Here is a 27,383-nt window from a genome sequence, read left to right as displayed (position 1 = left end):
GTTGTTTCTGAAGACGAAGCCGAAGATGATGAGCATCTCCAACACATTAAAAAAAAAAAAACACATTAAAATTTCATCATTAAAGGTGTTTTTGACTGCCCAAAGGTGCAATACAAGCGAGTCGTTATCGAAATTACTATTCGTGAATTTGAATTAGTAAAAGCCTATGAAAAAATTATGTTTTTTAGATAAGCCCTCATATACATATTAGCTTTCACGGAGCAGAATTTTTCTTCAACAAACACCATTATGTTACTTGATGATACACCTGAAATATCTAAACCACTGAAAAATTGAAATATCTGAAAGATTAATGTAGTCACTGTTTTGAATCCTTTCGCATCGAGAACTGCTAGTGGCAGTTTGTCCTATGTGACAAAATCAATGAAGGCATTTTTGACTTGGCTTGTCCCATCGGCACCGAAATCTTAACTTTTTTGTGTGCTCGCTCTACGTTGGTCATCGCATCCACTTCCGTGTCATACACGTCTTTATGTTTCGTTTCCGGCGGATTGTTGTTTGTATATTGCCTGTCGACAAATTCTTTTTAATATTGAAAATATACTTAAAAGGATTGCTTATTTTCTATTTTTTTCTAATTTTTGAGTGGAGGAGGAGTGATTGCGGAAAAATCATAGTGTACTTACCTGGTCTATGGATATATAACTATGTATATACATGTGTCCTAAAAAATTCAATACCTATCCCGCAATCATAAAGTGAGTGATATTTTCGAGCGAAAAAATAAAAATCACGAATAATGAATATTTTTTATTTTTACACAAATAATGATTTTTTTTTATTTTTATTTTTTCGCTCACAGAATAATGATTTTTTTTTTTTTTGCTTAGAGAATAATGATAATGATGTTTTTTTTTTTATTTTTATTTTTTCGCTCAGAAAATAATTATTATTTCTTCACTGTGATTTTTAAAATAAAAATCATATTGATTACGGTCCCTGCTAAAAACCAATCGATTGTGTTGCGACAATATTTTGAGCAACAAAATTCACCACAAACAATGGATCCGATCGAGTCTTGAAGGGTATGCCTTTGTAAAATTTAAATTTGTTTGTAATTAAATCTATTTCTCATAATATTCTTAACTATAAATTTTACAAAATAATAAGAAAAAAGTTAATATTATATTCTTTTTCTAAAAGTCAGTGGCTAATCAACAGCAATATTATTTGAAGTATACACTAGTCGGCATATATATTTTGACATAGCGATGCTTCATTTTCTTTTTCAATTATTTCTTTATTTAAAGGAAAACAATTAGTGATTTAATTTTTTATAGATACATATTAGTAATGTATTACTACCAAAATAACAATTTTAAGTTTTTTATAAATATATTTTGTATTTTTTTTTAAATTTAAACTAAAATAAACTAAATTCCATAGGTGGCATAAGTATTTTGACATAGCTTTGTTTCACAATTAAATATAACAGAGTGCAACAGTGATTCTGAACCTTTATAGTGAAATAGTAGGAATTGTTTAACTGTTCGAGTATTACACAAAACCACGTATGAACAATTTTTTAGCACCCTAAAAATCTTGATTTATTTTAAAAAAAAACACTAATTGTTTTCCTTTAAATAAAGAAATAATTGAAAAAGAAAATGAAGCATCGCTATGTCAAAATATATATGCCGACTAGTATAAGTGAACAAAAATGTACTGAAGTTGCTTTTATTCAATTTTTTTTCACTTCAAATATACAAAATAATGGAAATTTGAAATACCTAACCAAAATGTATGATGTTTTCAGCGACGTATCGATGGTATCAAACATCGATGTTAAAATCATCGATGTTAACTATCGATGTTAACTTTGTGCGACTTTCAAGATGGGTGTCCATTTCAAGAGTGACCAACAAATCAATATATGTATGATAATAAAAAAAACGATATTCCGAAAAATAGTAAAAAACATATTCCATGAAAAAACCATTTTTTTTGTGGAGTAATATCAATACATTGATATTTTCATAAATTTTCAACTTCCCTGAAATTAAGATCGGTACGGATCATATATTTTTATTTGAGAAATTTTTTAATTCATATAATTGAGTCATATTCTTAAAAGGTTTAAACGAAACATTGGTCATGTCTGGCTGTGTAGCAATTTATTAAAACTTTATTTATTGTCATTTCGCAAAACTATGACGCCAGAATACCAACAATTTAAACTTATGTAAAATCGTTTATACAGATACAATATGAGACATATGTATACATATATGTACATAAATACATATGTACGTATGTATGTACATATATACCAGTGGTGACATGTACGACGTGCATTTGGGAACGAATCAAACTACTTCCATTAGCACACGAGTTTACCCTGTAGGTAAGCGAGCAGAGGCCGGGCATAAAAATTACTGTACTCATGAATCACCGAAATGACAGGCTGAATCGGCTTTCAAAAAGAAATATGAAGCCGCCCAAAATATGAAATCGGAGCTAATTCATGGCCCAAATATCACTGTGGGTGGCAGTTAACGAAGTGACGAACGTACATTAGCGTGCGCGATTTCACTGTGGACGGCAGCCCACGAGGTGACGACCGCATTCCTTGGTATGCGCGAGGAGACTATAAATTGCCGAAGAATAACAAATTTTCTGTAGACATTCGATCTGAATGAGTTATATACCAATCGAAAGGTATTTTTTTAAATAGATAATTTTTGTACAAAAATTTTCCAAGTTATTTGGTTTGGGAGAAATAAGGGTGAAAGTAAAAAAAATTTTTAATCACTAAATTGGGGCTGGTGAATACATTTTATTCCCATTTTAGTATGCGCGAGGAGACTATATATTGCCGAAGAATAACAAATTTTCTGTAGGCACTCGATCAGAATGAGTTATATACCAATCGAAAGGTATTTTTTTAATTAGATAATTTTTGTGCAAAAATTTTCCAAAAGTTGTTTGGTTTGGGAGAAATAAGGGTGAAAGTAAAAAAAAATTTTTAATCACTAAATTGGGGCTGGTGGATTCATTTTAGTCCCCAGATAAAATATTTGACCAGAATGTTGTTGACCAGAATGTGTGATCGGGATAGTTCAGTCACCAATCGACTCGTATTCAAAAGCATTAGGATAATTCAATCAGACGAAAAAAAAACGTTAACTCCAATAAAATGAAAATTTTAAAAACTTTCCATTTTATGTATTAAAATAAAGTAAAAGTTGAAAAAAATTATTGATTTTTATGAATTTTACTCAATTTTTCAAGTTTATTGCACACACACATGAACAAGCTCAAAAAAGAAATTCCCCATAAAATATATTATGTATATATTCCCCATATGTATACATATATACATATCCATGATTGTATGTACATTCCATAAGGGTACGTAAAATCAAGCTTCACAGGTGGCTGCACAAAATTGGTAGCTCCACTTATAGGACTATATCTTGACTTAACGAATTTTGCCAGATATAAGCGATATATCAAAAGTTGCGCCATCTCAAGGGCTATCTCCACGTGCAATATAAATAAAATCAAATGAACCAATTTTTAAAAATTGAATTTTCAGTCCATTTTTTGTTGTCTACTATTAAGTCGTTTACTCTTAAAGAAAGTGAAATAGATATTTTAAAAACCTTTTCAACGGTGTACATTTTTTAATTACCAAAGTTTTTTAATTTTTTAACGTAAATTTAAGGTATTTCAAAAAGTTGTAGAACAAAAGTTGCTCATATTTTAGTAACAAACATCTCCCATTTTTTTCAGGATTCCCAAAAAAAATAGTTCAAACAGATAACCAGACAAACAGAGGGACAAACTGAGAAGTGCAATATATAGCATATTTTCGTCACCAAAATCGATATCATATAGTTTGGGTTTCGCATGCAGGTTCGTCAACGGTATTTTACCTTAAGAGGTTTTTTATACGATATGTACATATATAGCTGAAGAATTTAAAATATTATGTATGCGTCCTGTCTGAACGAATTATACACCAATCGAAAGGTAGTGTTTTAATTAGATAATTTTTATCCAAACATTTTCCAAAAGTCGTTTGGTTTGGGAAATAGCGTAAATAAATTTTTATTCACAAAATTGGGGTTGCAACTTTTGTTCTACAATTTTTTAAGACACCTTAATTTTACGTTTAAAAATTAAAAAATAACGTTTAATAAAAACGTGTTTTGCTTCGTTCAAAAGGTTTTTCAAATATCTGTTTGATCTATATCTATAAATATCGATAATTTTGTCGTCAGCATTTCGCGCGGTTCCCACTGCATACGTACAGCCCATCTCCCGTCCAACCGACAGAGGGACGCTGCCGCGTGACGTACGGCTCGAATTGCGGGAATAGATCCGAGATAGTTAAGCGAAAAGTAGGAGAAACATATCACGAGGAAGAGTGTTGCACAGATAAGGCGGTTGATATAAGCGATTTAAGATTGTTAGTAGAGCAAAGTGACAAGATGTGGTAGAGACCATTGTAGTCCGAACATAATACCCTGAACGGATCGTGTTGGGCATATGTCGAACTACAATGGCTGAGGAGAAGAGGACGAAATTTTCTAGTTTCTGGTCCTTCTACTAGGAATGTTAAAATTTAAGCGTGTTAGTAAATGCTGGCTGTCTATATTTCCATAAATAAGATTATATAAAAACATGACACCCAGCATCGTTCTACGGTTTGTTAATGATGGTAAGTTGATTAGTTAAAGTCTACTACGATAAGAGGGGAGGTAAAGATTTGCATCCCAATTAAGTCCCCTAAGAGCAAAAGTAAGGAAGTTTTTTTGTACAGATTCAATGTGATCTTGGTGTTCTGCATATTGAGGACTCCAGACACACGATCCATACTCATGAATCGGACGGACCAGTGATGTATATAACGTTTTAGTTATGTACGGGTCATTAAATTCTTTTGAACATCTTTTAATAAAAACAAGCACACCCATAGCTTTATTGAGCATGGTAGATATATGGTCGGTAAATTTAAGTTTCAAATCTAATAGTACACCTAGATCGTTACCCTGAGTTAATCGTTCTAAGGCGTTCCCATAGAGAAAGTACATAGCCTGGTGAGGACTAGATCGGTAAAAAGACATGAGTTTACATTTCGATCCATTAAGCTTTAGGTTATTTGTTAAACATCAATTTTGAAGTTTATCCAAATCGGATTGAAGTCTAGACTGGGCGCTAGTGAATTTATACTGAAGGCATAGCTGAACTGAAGGCACTTCATCAGCGTGAATTAGTTAAGGCAAGGGGCAAGTCGTTAATAAACAGTGGCTTCCTTGGGGCACCCCAGATGTGGCGCGGACTAAACGCGAGATAACATCTTTAAAGAAAACACGTTGGGTTCTCCCAGATAAGTAGCTCGAAATCCAGATATGAAGATCAGTTGGGAATCCCAAAAGACTGAGTTTACTTATAAGAAGCGAATGGTTAACAGAGTCAAATGCTTTACTGAAGTCAGTGTAAATGACGTCTGTTTGTAAGCCATTCCGGAAGCCATCCGTGGTAAAAGATGTTAGCTCCAATAAGTTGGTAGCCGCTTCATGAAGCCATGCTGGCACGGAGTTATTATTGAACTGTGTTGCAAATGTGGAGTGATAAGTTTTTCAAAAAGCTTTGGAATTGCTGACAATTTAGAGATGCCTCTATAATTTGCAGTGTCGGATTTTTTCCCTTTTTTATGCAGCGGAATAATGAAGGATTCCTTTCACATAAGGGGAAAGATCGAAGTTTCCAGCGATAGATTAAAGAGTTAAACGAGCGGTTTGCACAGACCCTCGGCGCAGTTCTTCAGAACACAGCCTGGTACTCAATCAGGGCCTGACGAATACACGGGCTTAACCTTAAGAAGATCCGATAACACACCACTTTGATCGAAAGATGGGCGAAATATTAGATTGGCTAATTGGATATTATAAGTGTAAGGCTGAGCTGAGCTCCTACTAGGTGAATACGTAGTTTGAAAAAACTGTGCAAAGAGATCGGCCATTGCCTGATCAGTGTTCGCATAAGAATTCTCAAACGTAAGCAGTGGGGGAAAAGATACAAATTTATAAAACTGCTTCGGATCCTGATTAAACTGAATCCTGCAGCGGCGAATATAACTCCTATAACAAACGCAGAATGTTGCACGGTGCACGGTGAAATTAGACCGAGCTACCAAGTATCTTGAATAACTAACCGTACAGCCAGATAATCTATGTTTATTTAAAAGTCCACTCATACTATTCTTTAAGTTGATAAGATGCCTTGTATACCAAGGCGGATTCGTTGAAGCGGACGGATATTTCCAAGGCACACAAGCGTCAAAAAATGAGTTTAAAGTGAAATAAAATTTTTGTAATGCTAAGTTTATATATTATTATATGCTAAGTTTAGATCAGACCAATCAAATTCCGAAATTAACTTATTTAATTTTATAAAGTCAGCCTTACGAAAGAAACAAACTTTATGAGATTTAAGTGAAGACTTAATGTCAACTAAGGAGATGTTTTCAATTGAAAGTTCAAGAGTGGGATGATATGGATCCTCAGGGTCAAAAAGGGGCAAAGTTCTGGAATGAGTAATTCCATCAGGATCAGAAACGAAACATAAGTCCAACAGCCTACCTAAAGAATTTCTAACGTGGTTAATTTGCCCGAGTGACATGTCGAACATGCCCACAGGGAAGTCGTGATGGGAGTTAAGCTGTAAAGACGGTGAATTTTCAACATTTGAACACATTAGTTCTGGGATAGTAAAGTTACCCAGAGCTATCAGATGGTCACCATAAGAAAGACGATCAAAAACCAAACGAATAGCGGGAAAATGTTGCCAGTATGTGGGCGGCACAGAAATTCAATGTCACCAAACTCTTTACCTCTTCAGAAGCGAGTTTGGAGTCTACAGAGATTAACACTCCTCCTCCCCTTCGCAGAGTTCTATCACATCTAAAAATGGTGTACCTACCAGGAAAAACTTCGGAGCTTATGATCTCCGGCTTTAACCAAGTTTTTGTAAATACAATAATGTGAGATGCAAAGAAAGAACTATCAGAATACAGTTTGGAAAGTTTACTATGTAACCCTCTTGTATTCTGATAGGTAAGTGTTACACAAAACATTAGTTTTTTAAAACTGAGGAAGATAAAGTTGGTCAGTGGCCGTAACATGTGGGAGTTTTACACCCACAGGTTTGGTCATTTTTTTTTCACCGTACTTGGCTGATGTTCTTGGACGAAAATATTCTCTGGCCAAAAGCTGGCGGAACTAATCGTCTTAAACATCTGCAAGGGCACACGTATTATGAAAGATGACGTGTGCCTGGTGTATGAATATTTAAATTTTGTAATGTCCACCAACTTTATGTCGACTTTTGTTTTGGCTTTGATGTAAGCCGAGATATCAATCTCAGAAGTATCAGGGGCAAGACGGGAAACAAAAATATGTATCGATGGTGGGATCACCTGCAAGGGTTTTGGTGCCGCCGTAACTAATACAGCGGCATCAGTACGTACCGGGGGTCCGGGCGGTTGGTTGCCCTGTTTGGTAACTGTTAGAGGGGTTTGAATTATTGGGTCTGGGATCACTTGAAGCGATGCCACAGAGGACATATCGGACAATTGCTCATTAATCCGGAGATATTCGGAAGCCGAATTTTTCTCAGGTCCGGCCCATGGGGTGGCCAAAGATATAAGCGGCTGCATAGTTGTCGGCTGAGCAGGCTGAAGATTATTCGCCACAAGCACATCACTAAAAGAGGATTTCTTACGCTTTGGAGACTCGTTTAGTAGTTGAAGACTACCAAACTGTGAATCGAGCGCACAGAGTTGGTCATTGATTTAAAGAAAACCACTAATTAACTCCTTGAATCCGCTTTTAGTCTGCCTCATGAACGATCTCATTTCGTCCTGAATAGCACGACTACCGTCACAGCAAATGTGGAGACCAGACCTACGTGAGATTGCATCCGAAAGTGAGGCCGTGAACCCGGCACACTTAGCGTGTAAAACGTTTTCACAGAGCCAGCAGTGGATGGTAGGCTGGGAAGTCGAGATAGTCTTATTACAAGATGTACAGACCAATTTAAATTCCATAATTATTAAACATTTAAATAATCAATTTATTAAAAATTATTAAAATTTCAATAATTAATTTATTAATACTATTGATGAACCTTGTACCACTGTACCAGGAACACGAAAGGGGGAGATTGAAGAGAGCAGTTAGTGCGAGTTAGTAAAATGCAAAGAAATAGAGATAAGAATCTCTATTGAGCGAGAAATAGGAGCAATAGAATAGAAACAACACAGTAAGAGATGAAGAAGCAGAGCAGGGCTATGTTTGGAAGAAAAATTTATAAAATTATTATTTTACCTCCAAATATATCACTGCACACGCGAAGCGATACGGATCTATGAATTGCAATTTATTATTTTTATTTTTTTTTAAGTGAATAGAAATAAACACCGATTGCTTATGGAAAGCTAATAAGCAAATTTTATGAAAACGCACTGCGCACAATAAAAACACGTCCGTCCGCTTTGAGATAAAGAGAGGAATTTCCGTCTGTATATGTTCTGATTTCTATGTTCGCGTGTAGTATTTTTAAATGCGCGGATCTCAAAGTCTATATGAGATAGAGCTTTTAGCCTTTGCACATAGACGTCAATGAAACTCACGCAAATTAACTTTGTGTCAAAATTTTGCCATGCCCTGTTTCACCCCTTAAAATAAAATTTTTATATAAATAACAAGAAAGGAAAGCTAACTTCGGTTCCGACTTATATACTGCCTGCAAAGGAAAGAAGGGTGTGTGCAAAGTTTCAACTCGATAGCTCTAAAACTGAGAGACTAGTTTGTGTAGAAACAGACAGACGGACATGCTCATATCGACTCAGGAGGTGATCCTGATCAAGAATATATATACTTTATAGGGTCGGAGATGTCTCCTTCACTGCGTTGCACACTTTTACTTAAGGGCAAGCAAGGGTATAAAGATTTGGTTGTATGAGCACCAAGTATAAAATAGTCGAGAAACTCGACTATAGCCGCCCTTTCTTTTTTCTATTGCTTTTCTTGAAACCTAATCCCAAACAGGGAAATTATGGAACCACGGACCTATTCGAATGACCGTTCTAGAGAAGAGACGAAAAAAGAGGAAAGAGGAAGGTTATGCAAAGTAAAAAATTTGAGTGCTACGGGCAAAATGAAATCAAAATGCCGTAATAAAAAAAATGTATATTCTTAAAAAGAAAATGAACAAAAAACAAGAAAGGAAAGCTAACTTTGGGCGGAGCCGAAGTTTATATACCCTTTCAGTTGAGTCGCAGTCCGCTAGGTGGCGCCATGCATCTTATATTATTAGATATATAGCGGATCGTATATAGTTAGCCGATCCTTATGAAATTTGGCAAATCGAATTATTTTGCCAAAAGAGGAATCCATTGAAACTCCCATCCTTCTCACTTGAAAAACAACGAAGTTATACCATTTCCGATCAATCAGTTATATGGCAGCTATAGGATATAGTCGGCCGATCCTTATGAAATTCGACAAATCAGATTTTTTTTTTCAAAATAGAATCTGTACTAAATCCCATCTTTCTAACTTAAAAAACACAATTTCAATCGTTCTATGACAGCTATAGGATGTAGTTGGCCGATCCTTAAATTTTGTACATAAGATATTTTGGTCAAATATAACATGTGTGAAAAGTTCCAACTCTCTAACTTAAAAAACACCTAAGTTATGGCATTTCCAATCAATCAGATATATGGCTGCTATAGGATATAGTCGACCGATCCCGGCAGTTCCGACTTATATACATACTGCATGCAAACAAAAGAAGGATGTGTGCAAAGTTTCAACTCAATAGCTTTTAAACTGAGAGACTAGTTTGCGTAGAAACAGACAGACGGACATGCTCATATCGACTCAGGAGGCGATCCTGATCAAAAATTTATATACTTTATAGGGTCGGAGATGTCTCCGTCACTGCGTTGCACACTTTGCCAAACTTCATAAGGATCGGCCGTCTATATCCTATAGCTGCCATATATCTGATTGATCGGAAATGCCATAACTTCGTTGTTTTGCAAGTTACAGGGATGGGAGTTTTGATGAATTCCTCCTTGGGCAAAATAATTCGATATGCCAAATTTCATAAGGATCGGCCGACTATATGCGATCCGCTATATATCTAATAATATAAGGTGCGTGGCGCCACCTAGCGGACTGCGACTCAACTGCAAGGGTATATAAACTTCGGCTCCGCCCGAAGTTAGCTTTCCTTTCTTGTTCGTTGTATTATTGTAGTCACCTGCTGCTAAGTAACGGTCACCAAGTAAGTTGAAGAATTTAACTTTCTTTTTTTTGGGATTGTCAAGCGCAGTGGGTAGTATACTGCTGTTATACATGTAGATTTGTATGGCCTCCAGAGGAAGGTTTTAGCATATATATGATGGATGCCGCCAAGAGTGTAAGGATGCTGTTTTATTAAATTGTTGTCTCAGGCTCGAATTTCGTTGGTTCGCGGATGAGCGTAAACATATAAATTGTGCATAACTGATTTTTATTTTTTTTCAATAATATATAATAAAACTATTTTTCACCCAAACATATTTCATGTGTGGGGGTACCATATGTTAGGAGACAATGTACCAAATCGGATAGCTCATTTTTATAGTCTATAGTCTCTGTAATCAACGCGTTCAATATAGAAAGCCAGTATAGGAATCAGAGGAACAAGAATATAATATGAAGTTTATGTTTTCACACATACATTCGTACAAATATAATACACCCTTGTACTCTACGGTTTTGCGCTGCGATTCAATTTTCCAGCCGATTTTGAACACAGCTCCACTCACTGTCTCAGAAACTAGTTTATTTAACTAAGCTTGTTTTCTTCTTTACATACGTACATATTTTTGTGCGAACGGTCACTTGAACATCTATCTTTACAATTCTATTTAAATTGTGTTCAAAGCTTGAACAGTCACCGTGATTTAACCTCGTCAAGAGCTTTTTATATTTCATATGTAATAAAAATACGTAAATCTACAGGAATCTTTTAATAATAATTACAGGCTTAATTACACACTTAAATTACAAAACTATGCTTGAGAAAACACACAATGCAACGGGAAAAAGTGATACTGATAATAACAATAATAATAAAGACAAGACACGCTTCTTCGTAGATATTAGTGTAAAAAAAAAAATCAACCAATTCAATAGCTTGTCCTTTAATGGGGCCAAATCATTCTTTGAGCAAAGTGGCATTTTGGGACCAATTAAATTAAAGGATTCTTTGATTCTGAAAACTTCAAAAATTCACATTGATACCGACTTACTAAACCAGGTTAGTTCAATCAAAAATTTACAGACCGCCGCTAATAATGTTTTGTTTTGCAGATACGAAAAAAGCCCTTGTGCTTTCGACCACAGATATGTGGAGGAAAAAATAAAGAAATCGTACAACAAAATTATGACGATTTACTTATTAATCTTCAAAATGAAATCTGTAATGTTAAAGAAATTTTGAAAATTGGAGAATCAAAAATTATAACTTTGAATACAGAAATTATCAAAATCAAGGCAAGAAAATGTTTAACAGTAAAAATCCAAATAAACATTGTAAAAGGGAGGTCAATGTGGGAATTTCAACCACAATGTGGTAGATTAGCATATTGGGATGTACCTAGTACCCGGTAAACTGAATACAAAAACAAGAAAGGAAAGCTAACTTCGGGCGGAGCCGAAGTTTATATACCCTTACAGTTGAGTCGCAGTCCGCTAGGTGGCGCCACGCATCTTATATTATTAGATACATAGCGGATTGTATATAGTTGGCCGATCCTTATGAAATTTGGCATATCGAATTATTTTGCCAAAAGAGGAATCCATTGAAACTCCCATCCTTCTAACTTGAAAAACAACGAAGTTAGACCATTTCCGATCAATCAGTTATATCACTTATATCACTTATGAAATTCGACAAATCAGATTTTTTTTTTCAAAATAGAATATGTACCAAATCCCATCTTTCTAACTTAAAAAACACCAAAGTTATGCCAATTCCGATCGTTCTATGACAGCTAGAGGATATAGTCGGCCGATCCTTATTAAATTTTGTACATAAGATATTTTGGTCAAATATAACATGTGTGGAAAGTCCCAACCCTCTAACTTAAAAAACACCAAAGTTATGGCATTTCCGATCAATCAGTTATATAGCAGCTATAGGATATAGTCTACCGATCCCGGCCGTTCCGACTTATATACTACCTGCAAGGAAAAAAAAGGATGTGTGCAAAGTTTCAACTCGATAGCTCTAAAACTGAGAGACTAGTTTGCGTAGAAACCGACAGACAGACAGACGGACAGACGGACATGCTTATATCGACTCTTGATCAAGAATATATATACTTTATAGGGTCGGAGATGTCTCCTTCACTGCGTTGCACACTTTTGACCAAAATTATAATACCCTCTGCAAGGGTATAACAACATTTTTTTCTGCCTGCAGGAAAAAGATAGAGCTAATTATTAGAGCTATTATAGAGCTAATCAGGACTTGCAAATAGCAGTCGATTACTTCAAACAGTTTACAAGGTTCGAAAAATATGACAAAACCGAGAGTTACAAAATAGATTGATGGACTACAGTTTTTATACCCTTGCAGAGGGTATTATGATTTTGGTCAAAAGTGTGCAACGCAGTGAAGGAGACATCTCCGACCCTATAAAGTATATATATTTTTGATTAGGATCACCTCCTGAGTCGATATGAGCATGTCCGTCTGTCTGTCGGTTTCTACGCAAACTAGTTTCAGTTTTAGAGCTATCGAGTTGAAACTTTGCACACATCCTTCAGGTAGTATATAAGTCGGAACGGCCGGGATCGGCCTACTATATCCTATAGCTGCCATATAACTGATTGATCGGAAATGCCATAAGTTAGGTGTTCTTTATGTTAGAGGGTTGGGAGTTTCAATGGATTCATCTTTGGGCAAAAGGTTTTAATCTTCTTTGGTCTACCCCTGAAGAGGGTATTATGTCAAAATTATTATGTTTTTGTCAAAAGTGTGAAGCAATAAAGACATCTCCTTCTTAAAGCATTATACTCATGATGAGCATCACCTCCTGAGTCCATATGAGCATGTCTGTCTGTCGGTTTACGTGAACTAGTCTCTCAGTTTTAAAGCTTTCGACTTCAAACCTTACATACATCCTTTGTACCTTTGCATGCAGTATGTAAGTCTGAACAGAAAGTCGGAAAAAGAGGCCAACTTTAACCAATCCGATAGAAGGATAAGCCTACTGATTGCACTTTGAGAAAACTCATCACATCTACTTATCTAAAGTTGGACAGTTTTATAAGGATCGGCCGACTATATCCTAGTTGCCATATAATATGATGCAAGTCCTAAAAAATATAATGATAATGAATGGTCTATAAAAAAAGAAAATTTAGCAAAGCTAAAAAACAACAATTCTAAACCTTCCCTTATTGAACCTAAGTAATTATTTGGTCTTTTAAACTATTTTCAACGTTTATTCATTCCTTAAAATCTTGTGGGTTATATTATTAGATAATAAGGCTTGTTCTACAAACGGTATAATTCCTTCGGTTTTTCATGTATTCTTTTAACTTCTTCTAACTTTTTTATTTTTTAGGGATCGTTGCAAAAAATAATGAAGGTTCATAATGATGCTTATGGCTTAAATAACTCCTTACTGGAATATAAAAACAAATCTAACAATTTTTGTGCATTTTGCCAAACAAGATATTTCCCAACATTAGAAGGGAGTTGATCCTATAAATATATATTTAAATGTATTTATGAATATATTCATAGAAAAGCGCTTCTTAATTTTAGTAGATCTAAATGAAAAAATAAATAAATTTACATCTTTTAATGAAATACATTGGAACACTGTAACCCTATATCACTGTATTAGTTAAAAAAATGGATATTGTATATATCTGTACATTTATTTAGAGAAAATATAATTAAATATGTTAATAAAGTTTGTCGGGTCTGGAAGCAGTCGCGACCAACCTTTGTAACTAAAGTATAATAGTATATATTTGTATTTATTTGTTACGTCTTCTCTATAGCCTTGAAGAAGGTCAAAGCAACTTTACTACATAATTCAATAAATGGTAAAATTTGATCAATTTCTTTTCATAGGTGTACCGCGAAAACTGCAGTTTATGGAACCTATATTTGTTCTGGAATTTGTTTAAGGGGTGCTTAAAGAGAAAAGACCCGGTAATATTATGCGCGAAAATTTTTTGCTGTCATTAGTCAGGATTAAAAAATAGTCGCCAAAAAATCTCAATGACTGATCAAAGAAAAAAAAAATGAAGTAAAATTGTGTATTATTTTTATAAGTCGACCGATTGATTTGATAAACAAGAAAGAAAGCTATCTTCGAGCAGAGCTAAAGTTGATCAACTCTTGGGTTAAGTAGCACTTTATATTATAAGATATATATCGGATCGGATTAAGTGGGCCGATCTTTATGAGAATTGGAAAAAATTGTGAAATTTTCGATCGTTCAATTACATGGCAGCTAAAGGATATAGACCTGCTTATTTTGCCACAAATAGAATATGTATTATATTATTCCTTTTTCCTAAACCGAGCGGACATGTTTTTTTGAACGCACTGTGCTTACATTTTTCTATGCTTACATTCGTTACTAATTTCTCGGCGGAAGACGCCGCGAAATGGGATCTCTGGAAGGGATCGTTGACCTCGAATGTCAACAGCAATGGTCCGTGGCCAGGAGGATGGAAGGGGCACGAAAGGGAACCCCACAACGGGATTATGGCATGATGCTGGAGGGTAGGATTAACGACTGGAGCAGAAACAAGATGGATTAACGGGCGCTTCAGGCGCTATACAAGAAGGGCCGTTGGAGCGACCCAGGATGAGTCTTATTAGGAAGCTGGTTGAGTCCGACAATCAAGTGGAAGAATTTTCTTCAAGAGCTGGAAGTGTTGCGGTCAAGGACTGCCTTTGGAAAGTCCGACAACCTTCAAGTCAAGTGCGGAAGTATCAGAGAGTGTGAAAGGATCCGTGTGATCCGTGTGTCCAGAAAGGTAGGAAGGCCCTTCGCGCCTTTTTCGGCTGCCAGGCTACAAGACTTATTGGTCTATAGGCCCGGATCAGGTGCCGGCCATAGCGAAAGAACGAACTAAACCGAGAGCGGAAACAGAGCATCAGTAGATGGCAAGCGCTTACAGTAACAACACCAGGTGCAGCCATCGAGCAAAAGCAGAAGGAGACCCGTGCAGAAACAAGCACGAGGGCCTACTGAAGCAACAGAGCCCCCCAGGACAAGAATGAATGCCGAAATGGCAGACCGAGGGACAGTACCGAATGGCTCAGCAACTGTAGAATCTGCAAGTGGATAGCAAGTCCTACGCAAGGACCAGTCGATAACCCAGTGCATGCTTCGGCAGTCGACATTAAATAGTAGTCAAAGACCAGTTGATAACCCAGCGCATGAGGCATTGGGAAAGTGGGTGTAGGAGCCCCAGGATGCTGTTCTGCAGGATGTGCGGTGTTCTGCGGGAGTAAGGAGTACAAAAGACTGCCAGCGTACGGGAAACGTGCTGCAGTCTCAGCCACAGAGACCTGCCTCTTAAAACTAATAAGAGAGCTGTAACGAGAAGGACAGTCGCTGAGGTCAGAGGAACAGAAGTAGGGCCATGATAGATATAAGCTTTATCTCAGAAGAATTAGGCGTTAGCCCAGAAATCACCGCGGAACGCATAGCGAGATGAAGGCTGGTGAAGTTGGCCAATGGGAGCCATACGGAAACACGAGCGTTACTGCCGTCAAGCGTAAGTTTCGGGGATAAGGAGAAGAGTCTGAACTTGCTGTTGACGCCAGACATGGGAGATAGTTTGGTGCTGGGATGGGATTTTCTAGTAAAATTTGGCACAACAGTAACATGCCAGCTACCAAATGACAGTACCAAGGAGAGAAAAATTGGGTGGTGGCTTGGAGGATAGGCTGTGAATATCAGTAACAGTAGCCTCGGAAGATTGGGAAAACAGCGTCATAAGGGGATGATTCGGGGGAGTTAGAGGCGTCCGCAGATCCTGATAAAACAGAGTTGTTATCCCAAAAACGAAAAAATACATGGCGGGATAATCGCGAAAGTGGAAGAGCTGTTAGAAAAAGGGTGCATTGAACCGTCAAGTAGCGCGAACAACTCACGCATTGTTATGCTGAAAAAGAAGACGTGCCAATAGAGGAAGGTTATGGCTTCAGACAGGAAAATTGATAAAGGATACGTACACAATGCTACGAATAAACTTCATTTTGGAGTAGCTCAGGAAGGCACCATTTTTTAGCAGCGTCGACCTAAAGGATGGATGTTGGAAGATCCCATTAGAGGAGAGAAGCTGAAAACAAGAAAGGAAAGTTTCATAGTATGAAACAAGAAAGGAAAGCTAACTTCGGGCGGAGCCGATATACCCTTGCAGTTCAGTCGCAGTCCGCTAGGTGGCGCCACGCATATTATATTATTAGATATATAGAAGATCGTATATAGTCGGCCGATCCTTATGAAATTTGGCAAATCAGATTATTTTGTCCAAAATAGAATCTGTACCAAGTCCAATCTTTCTAACTTAAAAAACACCAAAGTTATGCCAATTCCGATCGTTGTATGACAGCTATAGGATATAGTCGGCCGATCCTTATGAAATTTTGTACATAAGATATGTTTGTCAAATATAACATGTGTGGAAAGTCCCAACCCTCTATCTTAAAAAAACAACGAAGTTATGGCATTTCCGATCAATCAGTTATATGGCAGCTATAGGATATAGTCGACCGATCCCGGCCATTCCGACTTATGTACTACCTGCAAGGAAAATAAGGATGTGTGCAAAGTTTCAACTCGATAGCTCTAAAACTGAGAGACTAGTTTGCGTAGAAACCGACAGACAGACGGACAGACGGACCGACGGACAAACGGACAGACGGACATGCTTATATCGACTCAGGAGGTGATCCTGATCAAGAATATATATACTTTATAGGGTCGGAGATGTCTCCTTCACTGCGTTGCACACATTTGACCAAAATTATACTACCCTCTGCAAGGGTATAAAAAAGGCCCGTTGTAACGAACAGTAATAGTTGACTTCTTGCAACAAATGTCGCGGCTAGCTCACAGAGTTTGTGGGAATATTCCACCAAATTTATTGATTCGACATGATTGCCCGGCCCATAAATAATACAAATAGCTTGACAGATAGATGGTAACCAAGGCTTTGACTAATTACAATATAAAGGATTCAATTATGGATTTACAATTAATTAATAATCATGACGTCCAATGCTCCTCAACCGGAATTTTCGTTGGCGGCTCCGGCTCGGCTCCGCCGTCGACGCTTGCTCTCCCGTCGCTGACCAGTCGGCGTTCCGGATTGGTCGCCAGGATCATCATTCTCCGGGCCTACTTTCCAAAGTCGGTCCGTCAGATTAACACTTCCAGCTCCAGTAAATTCTTCGGACTTAACCTGCTTCTTAAAAAGAATCTTATCGGGTCTCTTGAGTGGTCCTCCTTTTATAGGGCCCGTGGCACGTCACCCGTATCTGCCACCTGTCTTGTCGTGTGGAGAGGTTGAGATTAAATCTCACACTGTACCAGTGGAAGCTGATGTCGTCCGGCACTCAGCCACGGCAACGTTCCAGAGGGCATTGGACCAGGTTATAGGCCCAAGGACCAGGCCATTCGTCATACGCCTTTTCGTAACAAGATGACATCATTGCGATCAGACGTCACGAGAGTAGCGCATGGAGAACTTAAAGAAGGTATTTAGGAGGCTGAAGGCAGCAAACCTGGGGATAAATGCGGACAAGTGTCATTTCTTCAGAGAGGAGCTGCTGTACCTGGGCAATCGAATAACGAGCCGATCGGCATGTATCCAGGAAAGTACGACTACAAAATCGGCTACGGTAATTGGACAAAAAGGGTTGTTTAGGTAACAGTAAAGATACTTCTGGCCAGGGATGCAGAACGACATACAAACCAAACCAAATGCAAGCCGCGGGGAAAATGTTGGGCGACAATAAGTGCAGATTTCGTAGGTCCAATGCCGAGATAAAAATAGAGAAACACAATATTACTGGTAATGATCGACCGATTCTCGAAGTGGACTGAAATGGTACTGCCACGAAAGGCGATAACAGGGGCGCTACATAATGCGATCCTCTGGCCAAAGTTAATGCTGGCAGGGCCACCTGCGATTTGCCACAGAAGTCGTTATATGTGGTTTTTGGCAAATTCGGTTTTGGAAAGAATATAAGGAGAATACTTCAGCTTTCACGAAAGGTTCAACTAGACTAATTCGAAGTTTGAGAGATAAAAGCATCAGCTCCTATATGGAGATATACTTTTAATCCTAACATAATCAAAATCAGGATCCTGCATTGCCTTTAATATATTCGAATCGGACAAAAAACAGCGGGTAGGAAGGATAAGTTCCTAGTTGATGAACCGATGAATACGATGTTTTCCTGGAGCGTCCATGTCTTGCCATGTCTTGGCAAATAGCGGTACATCTAAGGATGAATTCTCTCGTGATGTGAAAGAGCAGCATTAGATAGATTTGTTGCGAGCGAAGAAACAAAAAACTTTTAAGTGTGATCCACCTCTGCGAGGATGACTTTGTTTATAACTTCACGAAGTGCAAGCATTTATTTTTTCCTCTTCTGCTTACGTTGGAAAGTTAACCGCTAACATCTTTTGTCACGGATATTGTGCGGAATGGCTTATAAACAGAAATCATTTACACTGACTTCAGTAAAGCAATTGACACTGTTAACCATTCACTTCTTTTATGCAAACTCAGTTTGTTGGATTTTGAGGTGTTTCTCTGGAAGAACTTCTAGAAAAATCTTTTTTTAAAGATGTTTGATAATCTGTAATTATTATGTTAAGCAAAAGGTAGATAATCCTTTTTTTCTCGTTTGTTGGAGACGTGGACAAAGAAATTGGACGGGGAGAAAGAAATGAGTGATCAGCAGGTCTTGCAGCCGTTTCAGTTTGTTGCTGTTATAGTGGTTGGTTCTTTAAGTCATCGTTCTTTATGTAGGCTATGATCTAATATTTTCTTTAATATGTATTGTGTTTTTGTGACTTAATTATTATAATAAATGCTCATGACCTAACATTCTGCCGGCCGTTGAACAGGTGTTTCGTCGTCCAGCTCTATAGTAAACTGTCTTGGGGTAGGTTCCGTAGTTGATCCTCTTGTAGTACCTTTTGTTTTTGGAGTCAAAATAGACCGTTTGCAACGCAAGATGAGGATTCTCATCAGTACTAGTATGGTGACTGAAATTGCCAATGCTGTGTTTGACATGGTTGTCTGGTGGTCCAGTTGGTGCGGTGAATTTTTTTTCTTTTACATCGGCTATCCGACGTTGTAGAACCTCTGAATCCGTGTCGTCCATACTAGTTGAATGGGTGGGAGACCTTTAGGCAGTTGATAAAACTCCAATCTGTTCCAATCGTTGTCTTAAGATTGTACAATACCATACAGTACCATATTGGAATGGGCACGATGCTGAAGACATCAAATAATTCAATAATTCTGTGCGTTTCAGTTGTACTTTCTTGCACATACAATATTTTCCTTTTCGCACCAAATTGATGGTGGAGTTAACAATGGATGTTTGATTCTGAAGCAGTTGTAGGAACAAGTTCTCGTTACCTTTAACCTTCGTGACAGTTTTTGAATGAAGTAGCTATGGTTCCATCAATGTTAAAAGGTGATATACGTTGACGATAGTGATGCATTAGCTTCCACCTCTGAATGCAGATGCTTAAAATGGTCCAGAATGGAGCTGCATGCTGCTACGTTTGTCAATTTCTGGGACTTATGTATGATAACATTCCAGTATAGATCCAAGTCGTAATATTCAATCATAGTCCATTCTGAAATTACCATTGTTGTTTCCAGACATTCGCGGCATTTTCCTGGCTTGTCACTGAACTCCGTCACTTTAAATAACTTTGCCAATTAATTTCAAATAGCGTTGCTATTGGAAATAGCAACAATAGTGCTAGAATTACAGGTATTGATGAGAGACTTCCCTTTTTGCATTTCACAGGAAGCTCATCAGATTGTTCGGACTGAGTGTGTAGTCCAATGGGCGCTTGTTGTTGATCTCTTCTGGAAAGCGAGTTCCACGTCAAATCACTGGTCCCTTGAATACTCCAGATGTCGTTTTGATATCCACTACCCGAACATAGTCTGGGATCTGATGACATGGGAGTAACAGGGTGTGAATCGAGGATTGTTTTTAACCTTTGTCAGGTTGTTTACCTTGAATCTATATATGGAACCGCAGTAATCTACTCCAGAGTTAAAGAACCTGCAAGCCTCTTACCGCTGGTAGATTTCCCATAATATGAACAGTTAATTTGGACTTGACTCTTTTTCCCATTGATTTGTAATTGCTGATCAAATATTGTTGACAAGCAATGGCACGCAAGGCTTGGGTACAGCAATGCATGTTGGTCTCATGTAGTTATCTAAGGATAATTTTTACAATTGTGTCATTGTAGAAGAGCAAAACTAGATTTTTTGCATCATAGGACTGGTTAGAATGTTCTAGTCCCCCTAGGGGGCCATACAAGGGAACTCGTTTTGTCCTCTGTTTTGTAACGTTTGAGCTGTTTGCACTCCACGTTAAACTCGATTCGCTGCTGGAGCATCTATATAAGGCCGAGGGGTTTGACACTGTATTGGTTCAAGGTTTCACCCAGTAATTCATCATTATTTGAGTACCATTGTCGTAATTTGAAACCGTGGTAGTAATATTTTGTTCAGTTGACTTTGAATTGGAACTGCTTCTGCCACTGAGTCAACACCCGTCAAGCAATCGCCTACGTAGAAGTCTTTTTCGCAGACCCTAACAACGTCGCAGACCCTAACAAGAAGTTGTCCTATGGTCGGATTAATAGATGATTAACGAATTTTGTTTCCATAAATGGGGCTGTTTTGGTTCCACTCGTGACGGTTTTAAGTCGATAATACTTGAGATCCTCAGAGGGATCGTTTCTTCAAACTATAAGTTGATGGAATTGATTATCTGGATTGACCCATATATGTCCGTACATCTTTTCTATGTCCTTCGTGAATACATATGTTAGTAGTGTGGACAATAGCTCGCTCTGACGGTGGTGTCTGTAATTGCTTAAGTCTTTCCATGTCGTTCAATGATTGATTTTTACATGATGCATCGGTTTCATGTGTTGTTGGAACAAAATGCATTTCCCAAGGCTTTATATTCATTCATGAAGTCAGAATACCCTTTCCGAACACCACCGGTTAATCGTCGCTTTAGTCCTAAGAACCCATCTTCTGCTCTTTTCTGATTTTCGACGAAGTGTTCCTCTCAATATACCTCTAACGGAGATCGATGTTTCTTTTGGTTGTCCAAATTGTCCAGCTACCAAAACCTTCCAATTGATGCGTCAGCTTCTTCCCCGACACCGACTCCACATAATATTCCTGATTGAATTTTGAATTTGATTCGTAGTGCTTCATGCCGATTAGTAGATCTATCCTTCCAGGCTTCTCAATTTGGAGATTTGCTAATGGACTCTCATTGGTTATTTGCAACTTACAATGAGTAAGTAGTTGAGCTGGTTGGTCAGCTATAATGTGGGAAAGGCTTCTATGCGCTGGGTGAAATCCGCATGAAGAGACCTAGCAAGCACCGTTACGCTTGCATTGCTCATCCTTACTTGTTCGCCAATGCCTTAGATCTGAAGCTTCGTATCGTGACGTATTAGTGACGACATCGATGCTAATCGTTCCGTGATCAAAATAATTTATGATCCTGAGCCCAGCAGAGCTTGAAATTTAACTGATATGCCACAACCGCTACCTTTGCTGTTGAATAAAGGTTGTTATTCTTGTTTTGTTTGTGGATTCCAGCTGCACCTGAAACAATTTCTTCCTTTACATTCCTCTGATTTGTGGTCAGCCTTGAAACAATGGAAAACAATTTCATGTTATTTCATTTAACCTTTTAGATACAGTTTTTGGATTGCTCTTTGCTTTTTGCTTGCTTATTGATGAGACTTTTATTTGTGACTCATGCATTGCATTAGCTTGTCACAGCTACCTTCTCATTTTTCACAGCTCTCTTCTCATGGGGCGTGCTTGGTGACATGGTGGCCCTGACAACTGGCCAAAGTTAATGCTGGCAGGGCCACCTGCGATTTGCCACAGAAGTCGTGATTTGTGGTTTTTGGCAAATTCGGTTTTGGAAAGAATATAAGGAGAATACTTCAGCTTTCACGAAAGGTTCAACTAGACTAATTCGAAGTTTGAGAGATAAAAGCATCAGCTCCTATATGGAGATATACTTTTAATCTTAACATAATCAAAATCAGGATCCTGCATTGCCTTTAATATATTCGAATCGGACAAAAACAGCGGGTAGGAAGGATAAGTTCCTAGTTGATGAACCGATGAATACGATGTTTTCCTGGAGCGTCCATGTCTTGCCATGTCTTGGACGAATTCCCGATCGCCATGCGCATGTACACCTTGGCAGATAGCGGTACATCTAAGGATGAATTCTCTCGTGATGTGAAAGAGCAGCATTAGATAGATTTGTTGCGAGCGAAGAAACAAAAAACTTTTAAGTGTGATGACTTTGTTTATAACTTCACGAAGTGCAAGCATGTATTTTTTCCTCTTCTGCTTACGTTGGAAAGTTAACCGCTAACATCTTTTGTCACGGATATTGTGCGGAATGGCTTATAAACAGAAATCATTTACACTGACTTCAGTAAAGCAATTGACACTGTAAACCATTCACTTCTTTTATGCAAACTCAGTTTGTTGGATTTTGAGGTGTTTCTCTGGAAGAACTTCTAGAAAAATCTTTTTTTAAAGATGTTTGATAATCTGTAATTATTATGTTAAGCAAAAGGTAGATAATCCTTTTTTTCTCGTTTGTTGGAGACGTGGACAAAGAAATTGGACGGGGAGAAAGAAATGAGTGATCAGCAGGTCTTGCAGCCGTTTCAGTTTGTTGCTGTTATAGTGGTTGGTTCTTTAAGTCATCGTTCTTTATGTAGGCTATGATCTAATATTTTCTTTAATATGTATTGTGTTTTTGTGACTTAATTATTATAATAAATGCTCATGACCTAACATTCTGCCGGCCGTTGAACAGGTGTTTCGTCGTCCAGCTCTATAGTAAACTGTCTTGGGGTAGGTTCCGTAGTTGATCCTCTTGTAGTACCTTTTGTTTTTGGAGTCAAAATAGACCGTTTGCAACGCAAGATGAGGATTCTCATCAGTACTAGTATGGTGACTGAAATTGCCAATGCTGTGTTTGACATGGTTGTCTGGTGGTCCAGTTGGTGCGGTGAATTTTTTTTCTTTTACATCGGCTATCCGACGTTGTAGAACCTCTGAATCCGTGTCGTCCATACTAGTTGAATGGGTGGGAGACCTTTAGGCAGTTGATAAAACTCCAATCTGTTCCAATCGTTGTCTTAAGATTGTACAATACCATACAGTACCATATTGGAATGGGCACGATGCTGAAGACATCAAATAATTCAATAATTCTGTGCGTTTCAGTTGTACTTTCTTGCACATACAATATTTTCCTTTTCGCACCAAATTGATGGTGGAGTTAACAATGGATGTTTGATTCTGAAGCAGTTGTAGGAACAAGTTCTCGTTACCTTTAACCTTCGTGACAGTTTTTGAATGAAGTAGCTATGGTTCCATCAATGTTAAAAGGTGATATACGTTGACGATAGTGATGCATTAGCTTCCACCTCTGAATGCAGATGCTTAAAATGGTCCAGAATGGAGCTGCATGCTGCTACGTTTGTCAATTTCTGGGACTTATGTATGATAACATTCCAGTATAGATCCAAGTCGTAATATTCAATCATAGTCCATTCTGAAATTACCATTGTTGTTTCCAGACATTCGCGGCATTTTCCTGGCTTGTCACTGAACTCCGTCACTTTAAATAACTTTGCCAATTAATTTCAAATAGCGTTGCTATTGGAAATAGCAACAATAGTGCTAGAATTACAGGTATTGATGAGAGACTTCCCTTTTTGCATTTCACAGGAAGCTCATCAGATTGTTCGGACTGAGTGTGTAGTCCAATGGGCGCTTGTTGTTGATCTCTTCTGGAAAGCGAGTTCCACGTCAAATCACTGGTCCCTTGAATACTCCAGATGTCGTTTTGATATCCACTACCCGAACATAGTCTGGGATCTGATGACATGGGAGTAACAGGGTGTGAATCGAGGATTGTTTTTAACCTTTGTCAGGTTGTTTACCTTGAATCTATATATGGAACCGCAGTAATCTACTCCAGAGTTAAAGAACCTGCAAGCCTCTTACCGCTGGTAGATTTGCCATAATATGAACAGTTAATTTGGACTTGACTCTTTTTCCCATTGATTTGTAATTGCTGATCAAATATTGTTGACAAGCAATGGCACGCAAGGCTTGGGTACAGCAATGCATGTTGGTCTCATGTAGTTATCTAAGGATAATTTTTACAATTGTGTCATTGTAGAAGAGCAAAACTAGATTTTTTGCATCATAGGACTGGTTAGAATGTTCTAGTCCCCCTAGGGGGCCATACAAGGGAACTCGTTTTGTCCTCTGTTTTGTAACGTTTGAGCTGTTTGCACTCCACGTTAAACTCGATTCGCTGCTGGAGCATCTATATAAGGCCGAGGGGTTTGACACTGTATTGGTTCAAGGTTTCACCCAGTAATTCATCATTATTTGAGTACCATTGTCGTAATTTGAAACCGTGGTAGTAATATTTTGTTCCGTTGACTTTGAATTGGAACTGCTTCTGCCACTGAGTCAACACCCGTCAAGCAATCGCCTACGTAGAAGTCTTTTTCGCAGACCCTAACAACGTCGCAGACCCTAACAAGAAGTTGTCCTATGGTCGGATTAATAGATGATTAACGAATTTTGTTTCCACAAATGGGGCTGTTTTGGTTCCACTCGTGACGGTTTTAAGTCGATAATACTTGAGATCCTCAGAGGGATCGTTTCTTCAAACTATAAGTTGATGGAATTGATTATCTGGATTGACCCATATATGTCCGTACATCTTTTCTATGTCCTTCGTGAATACATATGTTAGTAGTGTGGACAATAGCTCGCTCTGACGGTGGTGTCTGTAATTGCTTAAGTCTTTCCATGTCGTTCAATGATTGATTTTTACATGATGCATCGGTTTCATGTGTTGTTGGAACAAAATGCATTTCCCAAGGCTTTATATTCATTCATGAAGTCAGAATACCCTTTCCGAACACCACCGGTTAATCGTCGCTTTAGTCCTAAGAACCCATCTTCTGCTCTTTTCTGATTTTCGACGAAGTGTTCCTCTCAATATACCTCTAACGGAGATCGATGTTTCTTTTGGTTGTCCAAATTGTCCAGCTACCAAAACCTTCCAATTGATGCGTCAGCTTCTTCCCCGACACCGACTCCACATAATATTCCTGATTGAATTTTGAATTTGATTCGTAGTGCTTCATGCCGATTAGTAGATCTATCCTTCCAGGCTTCTCAATTTGGAGATTTGCTAATGGACTCTCATTGGTTATTTGCAACTTACAATGAGTAAGTAGTTGAGCTGGTTGGTCAGCTATAATGTGGGAAAGGCTTCTATGCGCTGGGTGAAATCCGCATGAAGAGACCTAGCAAGCACCGTTACGCTTGCATTGCTCATCCTTACTTGTTCGCCAATGCCTTAGATCTGAAGCTTCGTATCGTGACGTATTAGTGACGACATCGATGCTAATCGTTCCGTGATCAAAATAATTTATGATCCTGAGCCCAGCAGAGCTTGAAATTTAACTGATATGCCACAACCGCTACCTTTGCTGTTGAATAAAGGTTGTTATTCTTGTTTTGTTTGTGGATTCCAGCTGCACCTGAAACAATTTCTTCCTTTACATTCCTCTGATTTGTGGTCAGCCTTGAAACAATGGAAAACAATTTCATGTTATTTCATTTAACCTTTTAGATACAGTTTTTGGATTGCTCTTTGCTTTTTGCTTGCTTATTGATGAGACTTTTATTTGTGACTCATGCCTTGCATTAGCTTGTCACAGCTACCTTCTCATTTTTCACAGCTCTCTTCTCATGGGGCGTGCTTGGTGACATGGTGGCCCTGACAACTGGCCAAAGTTAATGCTGGCAGGGCCACCTGCGATTTGCCACAGAAGTCGTGATTTGTGGTTTTTGGCAAATTCGGTTTTGGAAAGAATATAAGGAGAATACTTCAGCTTTCACGAAAGGTTCAACTAGACTAATTCGAAGTTTGAGAGATAAAAGCATCAGCTCCTATATGGAGATATACTTTTAATCTTAACATAATCAAAATCAGGATCCTGCATTGCCTTTAATATATTCGAATCGGACAAAAACAGCGGGTAGGAAGGATAAGTTCCTAGTTGATGAACCGATGAATACGATGTTTTCCTGGAGCGTCCATGTCTTGCCATGTCTTGGACGAATTCCCGATCGCCATGCGCATGTACACCTTGGCAGATAGCGGTACATCTAAGGATGAATTCTCTCGTGATGTGAAAGAGCAGCATTAGATAGATTTGTTGCGAGCGAAGAAACAAAAAACTTTTAAGTGTGATGACTTTGTTTATAACTTCACGAAGTGCAAGCATGTATTTTTTCCTCTTCTGCTTACGTTGGAAAGTTAACCGCTAACATCTTTTGTCACGGATATTGTGCGGAATGGCTTATAAACAGAAATCATTTACACTGACTTCAGTAAAGCAATTGACACTGTAAACCATTCACTTCTTTTATGCAAACTCAGTTTGTTGGATTTTGAGGTGTTTCTCTGGAAGAACTTCTAGAAAAATCTTTTTTTAAAGATGTTTGATAATCTGTAATTATTATGTTAAGCAAAAGGTAGATAATCCTTTTTTTCTCGTTTGTTGGAGACGTGGACAAAGAAATTGGACGGGGAGAAAGAAATGAGTGATCAGCAGGTCTTGCAGCCGTTTCAGTTTGTTGCTGTTATAGTGGTTGGTTCTTTAAGTCATCGTTCTTTATGTAGGCTATGATCTAATATTTTCTTTAATATGTATTGTGTTTTTGTGACTTAATTATTATAATAAATGCTCATGACCTAACATTCTGCCGGCCGTTGAACAGGTGTTTCGTCGTCCAGCTCTATAGTAAACTGTCTTGGGGTAGGTTCCGTAGTTGATCCTCTTGTAGTACCTTTTGTTTTTGGAGTCAAAATAGACCGTTTGCAACGCAAGATGAGGATTCTCATCAGTACTAGTATGGTGACTGAAATTGCCAATG

The 27,383-nt window shown here is 38.0% G+C and overlaps 1 long non-coding RNA gene across 1 annotated transcript; it reads left to right on the top strand.

The window, feature by feature from the left end:
- The first annotated feature begins 987 nt into the window (after positions 1 to 987).
- On the top strand, positions 988 to 13,852 carry LOC26514930. The gene is made up of 4 exons (XR_004311351.2): positions 988 to 1,046; positions 1,778 to 2,029; positions 3,757 to 3,879; positions 13,664 to 13,852. It is a non-coding gene; the product is annotated as an uncharacterized LOC26514930 (long non-coding RNA).
- Positions 13,853 to 27,383: the final 13,531 nt, after the last annotated feature.

Source organism: Drosophila ananassae (assembly GCF_017639315.1).
Source record: "Drosophila ananassae strain 14024-0371.13 chromosome 4 unlocalized genomic scaffold, ASM1763931v2 tig00000054, whole genome shotgun sequence".
Lineage (NCBI taxonomy): Eukaryota > Metazoa > Arthropoda > Insecta > Diptera > Drosophilidae > Drosophila > Drosophila ananassae.
Note: the sequence above shows the minus strand (reverse complement) of the source record. Positions and strands in the feature narration are given on the sequence as shown.